This window comes from Littorina saxatilis, linkage group LG6 (genome assembly GCF_037325665.1).
Source record: "Littorina saxatilis isolate snail1 linkage group LG6, US_GU_Lsax_2.0, whole genome shotgun sequence".
NCBI classification, from domain to species: Eukaryota; Metazoa; Mollusca; class Gastropoda; order Littorinimorpha; family Littorinidae; genus Littorina; species Littorina saxatilis.
The window spans coordinates 46,578,240-46,587,164 of record NC_090250.1 but is presented as its reverse complement, the minus strand read 5'-3'; the positions used below and the strand labels follow the sequence as shown (position 1 = coordinate 46,587,164).

Here is an 8,925-nt window from a genome sequence, read left to right as displayed (position 1 = left end):
CAACAATACATTTATACAAAAATCATACAATCACTGTCAGATTCAAACAACACATCATGCACATCTCACATCCCCAGACTCTATACTAAGGAACTATCCGTAGTGTTGTTGGAACAAGTGAGTTTTCAAATTGGACTTAAAAGATGAAATGGATGGAGAGTGACGTAATTGAAAGGGGAGTGAATTCCATGACTGAGGTCCATAGTACGAAAACGTGCGGAAGCCATGAGCCTTGCGTTTAAAGCGACCTTGACGGAGAAGTCGAGCATCATCAGAAGAACGAAGGGTGCGAGAGGGAGTGTAGAGGGAGACCAGTTCAGAAAGATAGGCAGGTGCCGATTCAGAGATGATATTGTAGCAGAAGCAGGCAGCTTTATACCTAATACGTTCAGATACAGGAAGCCAGTGAAGTTCTTTCATGAGAGGAGTGCAGGGTTGTCGATGCTATGCTCTGAAAACGAGACGTGCAGCAGAGTGTTGTACTTTTTGCAAGGGTTGGAGAGTGGAGTCAGGGCAGCCTATGAGAAGGGAGTTGCAGTAATCTAATCTGGACAGAATGCAGGATGTAACGAGAGTTTTAGTGGCATCAACAGCGAGACATTTTCTTATGGAACCTATTCTTCTGATCTCAAAGTAGCATGTCTGACAGACTTTTTTGATGTGTTGTTTCATTGAGAGGTGGGAGTCCATAATGAACCCAAGATTCCTAGCACTATCAGAGAGAGAAATGTCACTAGAACCTACTGTAATGGAGGCTGGAAGGGAAGTGGTCGAAGAGGAAGCTCCAGAGAAAAGAAGAAATTCAGTCTTGTCATCATTTAACTTGAGCATATTGTTTGTCATCCATGATTTAATATCTGAAGTGCAGTTTTGGAGAGTGTGCGTCACCGCTTGGATTTCTGTAGGCTTGCATGCTTGTTGGAGTTGTGTGTCGTCTGCAAAGAGGTAGTGATTGACTGCGTGTTGCTTGATGACGGCAGAGAGAGAGGAGTGGTGTATAGTACAAATAAAACTGGGCCTAGAACTGATCCCTGGGGAACGCCGAAACAGAGAGGAGATGGAGGAGATGAGAGATTATTGACAGACACATACCCAAAACTCCCCATGTTCAAAGAAGATAAAGATGACATTGACAGTTTTTTGTACAGATTTGAAACGCATGCAAAGGCGAACAAATGGAGTGATTCAGAGTGGGCCACATACTTATCAGCTTATCTGGAAGGTGGAGCTTTGTCATTGTTTCACTCATTGTTTTCAACGGGTACTTTGTCTTACGAAGACTTGAAGAAAGAGTTGTTGAAGAAGTTTCAGTGCACTCGAGATGGATTTCGTGAGAAATTTCGCAGTACGAAGCCAGAGGCGGATGAAAGTTTTGGCACATACGTAACAAAGATGAAGCATCTTTTCAACCGTTGGTTGAGGTTGTCTGATATAGAAAACTCATATGAAGCGTTGTTTGATTTCGTGTTATGTGAGCAGATTCTCAACAGTGTATGCACTGATTTGGCAGTCTTTTTGAGAGAACGTGATTGTAAAAATTCAAAAGACATGATTGCTAGCGCAGAAACTTACAAATCAGCCCATCCGAATAAATGTTTGGCCAGAAAGCAACAAGTAAATCCTTTGGTAACTGGAAACCTAGCGTTCAATCAGAATCGTGGATCAGGACAGTCTTGCAATCGTGGTCAAGGTGATAGTGGCAGAAGACAAGATGGTGTGAGCAGAAAAACCAGGTTTCAAGGCAGAGGAGAGGATCGTAGGCCGGGTAGAGGATGGCAGCAAGGAAGTACTAGACGTACAGGTACTGAACAGCAGAATCAGGGCACATGTTACAGATGTGGGCAGTTGGGCCATTACGCTAGAGAATGTTTTCAGGTAGCATATTCAGCGAAGTCGGTAGCGGATTGTCAAGACGCTGGGGTGTTGGTAAGCTCGGCAGCATTCGGGTCGTTGCCATTAGCGGAAGCGTTCGTTAATGGGAAGCAAGTTTCAGTACTGAGGGACACAGGAGCTAATGTAGCTGGGGTAAGGAAGTCGTTGGTCTTACCATAGATGTGTATTGACGGGATCGCCAACTCGTTGCGCGCGCTCACCAAGTAGCGGAAAGCGGAAAAGACGATTTTGACAGTAACTTTACTTCCGGTGCAGTCTTTCAACACATGGAGAAGAAGGAGAATTTCGAAGGGGAGGTGGAGTTTGTGGCTGAGGTATGTGAAAAGCAAACAAAGCAATACAAAAAGATCATTGCTGATGATTGAAATGAGTCATGTGAATCAACAATAAAGATTGATTGTGGACGGCACGTCATTATTTTTGTTTTTAACACTTGAAACGCGAGAGCATCTGACACACTGGTAAATCCGAAGCTGTGCACTCAAGCTGATCAGCAGATCGTTTTTCTGCAGAATTCTCGCTCACATCGGCCACTATTTTAGCTCAGCGAACCGACAAATTTGCAACAGAACAATTTCTGAGTGTTAGAAATTCGGCTGTAGATTTATAGATACCCTTTCTATTCCATGGTTGTTGTTTTTTCAGGGGGAAAGTACCGACATCTCAATCGCTGAAAAGATGACAGCATCACCACAAAAGAAACTCCAAGAATTGCCAAAAGTAAGTAAAAATATTGACAGATCTATGTAAAAGACTATGAAAATTTAGAACTGGAACAACAGATATTCAAGAAATAACCGATAAGTGATATATTATAACTGAACCATTGATAGGTCTATGATGCATGGAAGTTAAAAATGGTGCAGGAACTGAAGTCAGATCAACACATCAAAAAGATCAGTGCAATATATTTGTTTTCTCTCCCCTCTTGCATAATTCTGTTTTGATATAGTCTATATATGCTTGATGTCTTCTGTTGTTTTTAAATTCATTGTCACTTCTAAATTGCATGCTTTATTGCAGAACGCTTGTTCTTTCTGCCTTTCAACTGCCTTTCACCGGAGCTCAGAGAGCTTGTCGACCTATTCTCCACCAAATCGTTCAACTTCAAACGTCTATCAACTGCCATTAATAGCTATCATCCAGCTATTTGTATGGACAGTTAGACTTATTTCTCTAGAAATTTAGTTTTACTAAGGGTTTATTGTTCTGCTTTTTTTCAGACATTCCGTCCCGCACCAGAATTGCCAGAGGTTGTTGCAACTACAACTTTGAAGAACTGTGTCGTGATGTACAGCAGCTTCCCGAGTCATGGTGCCTCGCGAAGAACGAGGGGAACCAGGTGGTTAAGGTTGTTGTGCTGGAGCCTGGAGGCCAGCTTGGTTAAGGTTTGACTTTGAGTCAGCATTTTCAGTGATTTTTCTACGCAGCCGATGGTGTTTGGATTTAAAGTGTAAAGGAAAAAGTCCCTCCTGAAGCAGCGTGCTGCAGTTTAGACTGGCTTGGCGACAGTGTTGAAGTGAGTACGAGTGACAAGTAACATTTTCAGTAAATCGCTTTGTGTTACAATTAATCAACACCAATTCTGAGCCAAGAGAATGATTTTTTTTTTTTCCATTTGGAATGTTGTGTTTTATAGGTTAGGTGTGGAAAATTGGATTTGACTGTAAAGCTCTTTAGCAGAGAATGTAAATAAACTTGACCAAGAAATTATTGCAACAAATTTCAAACTCCCAAATTAAAGCATTGATTAATTCCCGTTAATTAATTAATTAAATTAAATGTCACAAGAATTTATGCTTTAATTTGGGTGCAACATGTTGAAACTTTGTTTGAGAATGTATCTACTTCATTGATTAAATATATGCATGTGTATGAATAGGAATCTTTCTTGTGTCAAATTGTGCGAATTGAGACTGAGTCAGTGAGTGAGATAGTGAATGTTGGTACATTACAGGGCCGGACTAAGCAAAGAGGAGGGGGGGGGGGGGGGGGGTTGCCAGTGGTGGTCCAGGGGGATGTTCCTCTGCCCCTTGTGGGGGTCAGGGGAAGGGTAGGTCATATTCTGAGATAGGAAAATGGTCGCTCCTTGCATGAAACGGCATAAAATAAACAATAATACATTTTTTTTAAATAAGTGAGGTACATGTTTAGGTTGGGGAGGGGGGGTTGCATAACCCCCCCCCCCCCCCCCCCGTAGCCCTAGTCCGGCCCTGCATTAATTGTCACTGTATGGTGTGTGTCACTGTGACCAAAGATACATATGCTCTATTTGAGTTCATACAACTTCCAATTCCATTCAAACGTTAACAAAGTGTTGCTTTCTTTCTTTCTTTCTTTATTTGGTGTTTAACGTTGTTTTCAACCATTCAAGGTTATAACAAAGTGTTGCTGGTATGCGACTGAACATGTTCTATTAGGAAAGCAAAGCAAATTCCGGTGTACATAGTGGTCAACATAAAAACAATCAGACGCATCGATGCAAGACATTTATCAAGTGGCTGACAATTGATTTTGAAATGAAAACTGTTTGCAAAATATATCGCTGTCAAAATTATATTTTGAACAAGTACATAAAGGAATTAGGTTTGAACCATAGCAAAATGAATATGTTTAAATTTTTCATGTTGCAGACTTAAATTTACATGGACTCATGAAAATACAGAACAGGCACTGAACAAGCCATGTGATACAATACTGAACCAAATAGGAAGAGAAGTACATTTTAACGACAGCAGATTTTAACACAAAAAATCGACACCTAAGACAACAATCAAGAAGTTCAAATTCAATGTACATGCACTTGATCAGATGGGATAGTTTGTACTGCATGAAGAAAGATCATACACAACACACTACAGAGATCCTTCCTGATTGTTCTCAACATTGTATGTTTTCAGCTTTTTCCTCAAACTCCTTTCTTTCCATGTGCATTTCATTTTGTCCAACATTGCATGTTTTCAGCTTTTTCCTCAGTCTTTTCTTTCCATGTACATTTCATTTTGTCCATCATTGTCTTCAGTTTGTGGTGGAGTCTTATTTAAAAAAAAAACAGAACATTTTGCAAAGTGTCTTCTTGAACAGCTTGTGAAAGATCAAATGAATACAAAGTGTCATAAAAACACACCGGAACAGCATCACTGTTCCTGCATGGTTCAATAAAGTCATCTGCTTTTGCCTGTGTGTTGATGCACAGGTTTCCCAGAAAATATGTTCCATGGACATCAAATCACCAAAGGGAAGTAAAGTAATCGCTCTTTATGCATACGACATGTGTAATAGATTAAGCGAGAGTTGTACGGAACCTTTTCTCCTGGCACGAGAGGATGAAAGTCGCTTGTTCATTTCAATGCTTGTTATTCTCTCAGGTGCCAGGAGAAAAGGTTTTGTACAACTCTCGCTTACTCTATTACACGGTCATGTCGTATGAATAAAGAGCAATTACTTCCCTTTGGTTATTTGATATCATCAACGCTTTGCCTCATTCTGTTTAAGATTTCTGCTTTGTGTTGCATGGACAGACACATCTGCAATACATTGGGCTTGACAAAGGTCAGTTTGCCCTTGTTCAGCATGCTTGTCATGTCAGGGGTGTTTTCACTCTTTTCACTGTAGGATTCAGGTGCGCAAGTCAGGGCTTCCAAACACTGCAATTTCTCATCTCTGTACGCACTCTTTTGGAGACACCAAACTCTCTGTTTTAGCTTTTTGGCAACACATCCTCCAACATACTTTGCATTGTCCTCTTCATCCTCTTTGATTTCTAATGCACTTACTGGTTCCCTAGTTTTTCTTCATAGGCCTTTAAGACACCAACAGTATAAACATGTTCAAGGCAATCCAGGCTGAAACTGCAGGGGATACTGTCAACTCAGTAATGCCTGAATGCTGGGTTGAAAAAGCAGAGTAGTACCTGGCCCACGCCTTCTCCTTGGCAGCATTCCCAACCTTGCCTCAGGGAACTAGGCAGTCATGAAGAAGCAGAAGTTTCTCTTCCAGATCTGCACCTAAAACACAGAAAATAAAATATTATAAATAAAACAACACACAAATATAGCAGAAATCAACCCAAGAGTGAAACTGAAGATGTAGATGCATGCACACAATCAAAACCAACAACACACGACAACAACCCAAAACTACACTTTACATGAATGGATGTGAACATATTAAATTTTTTATTCCATTTGTCGTTATAGAACGTGTTGACAAACCACTTTCATGAATCCTTATCATGTCTTTCAACTATGACATGTGCTATCAATGATCCTAAAAAACACATGAAATATTGTAGTGGCAGGCATGTACCTAAAATATTTGTAAACAGTAGCCTCTCTGTGCAACGAAGCAGTATTTTTGCTCGAAAACTATGAATGAAAGTGATCTTTCAGGTACTGGGACTTTGCAAGCTGATTTTTTTATATCGCCTTACTCAAAAACTTACTTTTCAATTACTGAATTGGTCGACAAGCCCTCTGAGCTCCGGCGAAAGGCAGTTGTCATTCTTGGTAGATCATGCACAAGCGTTCTGCAATAAAGCATGCAATTTAGAAGTGACAATGAATTTAAAAACAACAGAAGACATCAAGCATATATCAAAACAGAATTATGCTGGAGGGGAAAGAAAACAAATATATTGCACTGATCTTTTTGATGTGTTGATCTGACTTCAGTTCCTGCACCATTTTTAACTTCCATGCATGATGTACATTCAAATCAATCAATGGTTCAGTTATAATATATCACTTATCGGTTATTTCTTGAATAGCTGTTGTTCCAGTTCTAAATTTTCATAGTCTTTTACATAGATCTGTCAATATTTTTACTTACTTTTGGCAATTCTTGGAGTTTCTTTTGTGGTGATGCTGTCATCTTTTCAGCGATTGAGATGTCGGTACTTTCCCCCTGAAAAAACAACAACCATGGAATAGAAAGGGTATCTATAAATCTACAGCCGAATTTCTAACATTCAGAAATTGTTCTGTTGCAAATTTGTCGGTTCGCTGAGCTAAAATAGTGGCCGATGTGAACGAGAATTCTGCAGAAAAACGATCTGCTGATTAGCTTGAGTGCACAGCTTCGGATTTACCAGTGTGTCAGATGCTCTCGCGTTTCAAGTGTTAAAAACAAAAATAATGACGTGCCGTCCACAATCAATCTTTATTGTTGATTCACATGACTCATTTCAATCATCAGCAATGATCTTTTTGTATTGCTTTGTTTGCTTTTCACATACCTCAGCCACAAACTCCACCTCCCCTTCGAAATTCTCCTTCTTCTCCATGTGTTGAAAGACTGCACCGGAAGTAAAGTTACTGTCAAAACCTCTCGCAGCCGCAGACGGGAGTTCGAAACAGAGCCAGCGTTGGCGCGCGCGCAGAGTTGGCGATCCTGTCAAGGGATATCTATGGTTTTACCAAGCCAGTACATACAGGGAGAAGTCCAAAAGGTAAAGGGTTTTAGTGGACGGATTGATATGTATCCATTGGCGGAAGTGGTTGTCGATACCCCATATTTTCAAGGGAAGTTGAAGTGTTGTGTGCTAACAGATCCAGTCGCTGACATAGTGATAGGTAATCTTCAGGGTGTAGTACCCAGAGTAGATTTATTCCTAGGGAATACGCAGGGTGTTGGATTGTGTGCAGATGTAAGTCACAAGAAAGAAACTGAAATGTGGTACTTGAAAAGGTCGCGTGTGCTACGACCAGGGCACAAGCCAAAAAGAAACTGGAGGATCCAGTGCCTTTAAAAGGTGTTATTACTGCTGATTTGTCGGTTAACGTGGAGGATCTGATAGGGTTGCAGAGAGAAGATGAGACATTGAAAGAGATGTTGAGTTTGTCACAAGGGGATGAGAAGTATGCAGTTTGTGCAGAGAAAGTTGTTGAGATTGAGGAAGTTGTTGATGTTGTTGATACATAGACAAGTAGTGGGTATCGCGAAAGCATTCCACTGAGATCTGACTGGGGCAGTCAGGATGTCTTCCCAATTAATAGGTGGGGAGAGGCAAATGTTGCAGTGTTACCTCCGATTGAGGAGATAGAGCCGTTGCCGTTGCCTACATTGCCCAGGGGGAAGGAAGAGACAATCGGAGACATTGTTTTTGATCCTGGTTTGACAGAGAGGCAAAAGGATGAGATGAAACAGGTGTTTGGGAAGATGGGTGAAATTTTCAAAACGTGTGATGCGGTGGTGTCTTTCACTGCAAGAATTAGCATTCGAGGGTCATCAAATAGCAGGAGACAGAAACACTTTGGAACACATGTTGTCCAGGTCATTCGTAGATCAGAGCATACCACAGGTTTATGGGATGTTTGGAAAGAGAAGTTTGCTTTGATCTCGATGGATCTGCTTCAAATTTGATGGGCATATTCAGGTAGACCCCGGACACAACCTGGTCGATGAGAATTTTGAACACGTGCTCTCAGCGCACAGCGCTGAACCGATTTTGGTTTTTCTGTAGATCCACTACATCCATTCCCAGTAACTCTTCCTTATCTTCTCCAGTCTTTTGCGCGTTTATCTCTCTTCCTTCGTGCGCCGGCAAAGCCGGCGTACACCCGGCAAAGCCGGGTCCCCGGCGCAGCCGGGTATTCGGCTCTACTTCTTCCCGGCGAAGCCGGTACCCGGCGAAGCGGATAATCATCTAGTCCTTAGTATGTGGGATGGTTGTTTTTTCCCATTTAGCTTAAGTGGTTGTCTTTTCCGCATCTATTCGATTGTGTTTTCTTTCGCGGTATACGTGGAGGTTACATGCCGAGTCTCAGTGATTATTAAAAATAATGGTCGAAGTTGGCGGATCATGAAAAATGCGAGCTTCAGCGAGCTTTTTCATGACCGCGAACTGAGACCATTATTTTTAATAATCACTGAGACGAGGTGTGTAACCTCTTTATTCCTCCTTTCTTCAGTTATTCAAAGAAAAGAGGAGTTTTTTTGCGAAAGTTTGATCGAATCCAATTCACTCAACCAGTCAACCTGCGCAGGCGATCGATTAATGCGCGGTTATATAGTTCCGAGCAAATCATTCCA

General features: G+C 41.3%; 1 long non-coding RNA gene across 1 annotated transcript; it reads right to left on the bottom strand.

Annotated features, from left to right (window-relative positions):
* Positions 1-4,214: 4,214 nt before the first annotated feature.
* Positions 4,215-7,308, bottom strand: LOC138969352 (uncharacterized). The gene is made up of 4 exons (XR_011456430.1): positions 7,130-7,308; positions 6,724-6,798; positions 6,338-6,421; positions 4,215-5,900 (listed from the first exon to the last, which is right to left on the bottom strand). It is a non-coding gene; the product is annotated as an uncharacterized lncRNA (long non-coding RNA).
* Between the last annotated feature and the right edge of the window lie 1,617 nt (positions 7,309-8,925).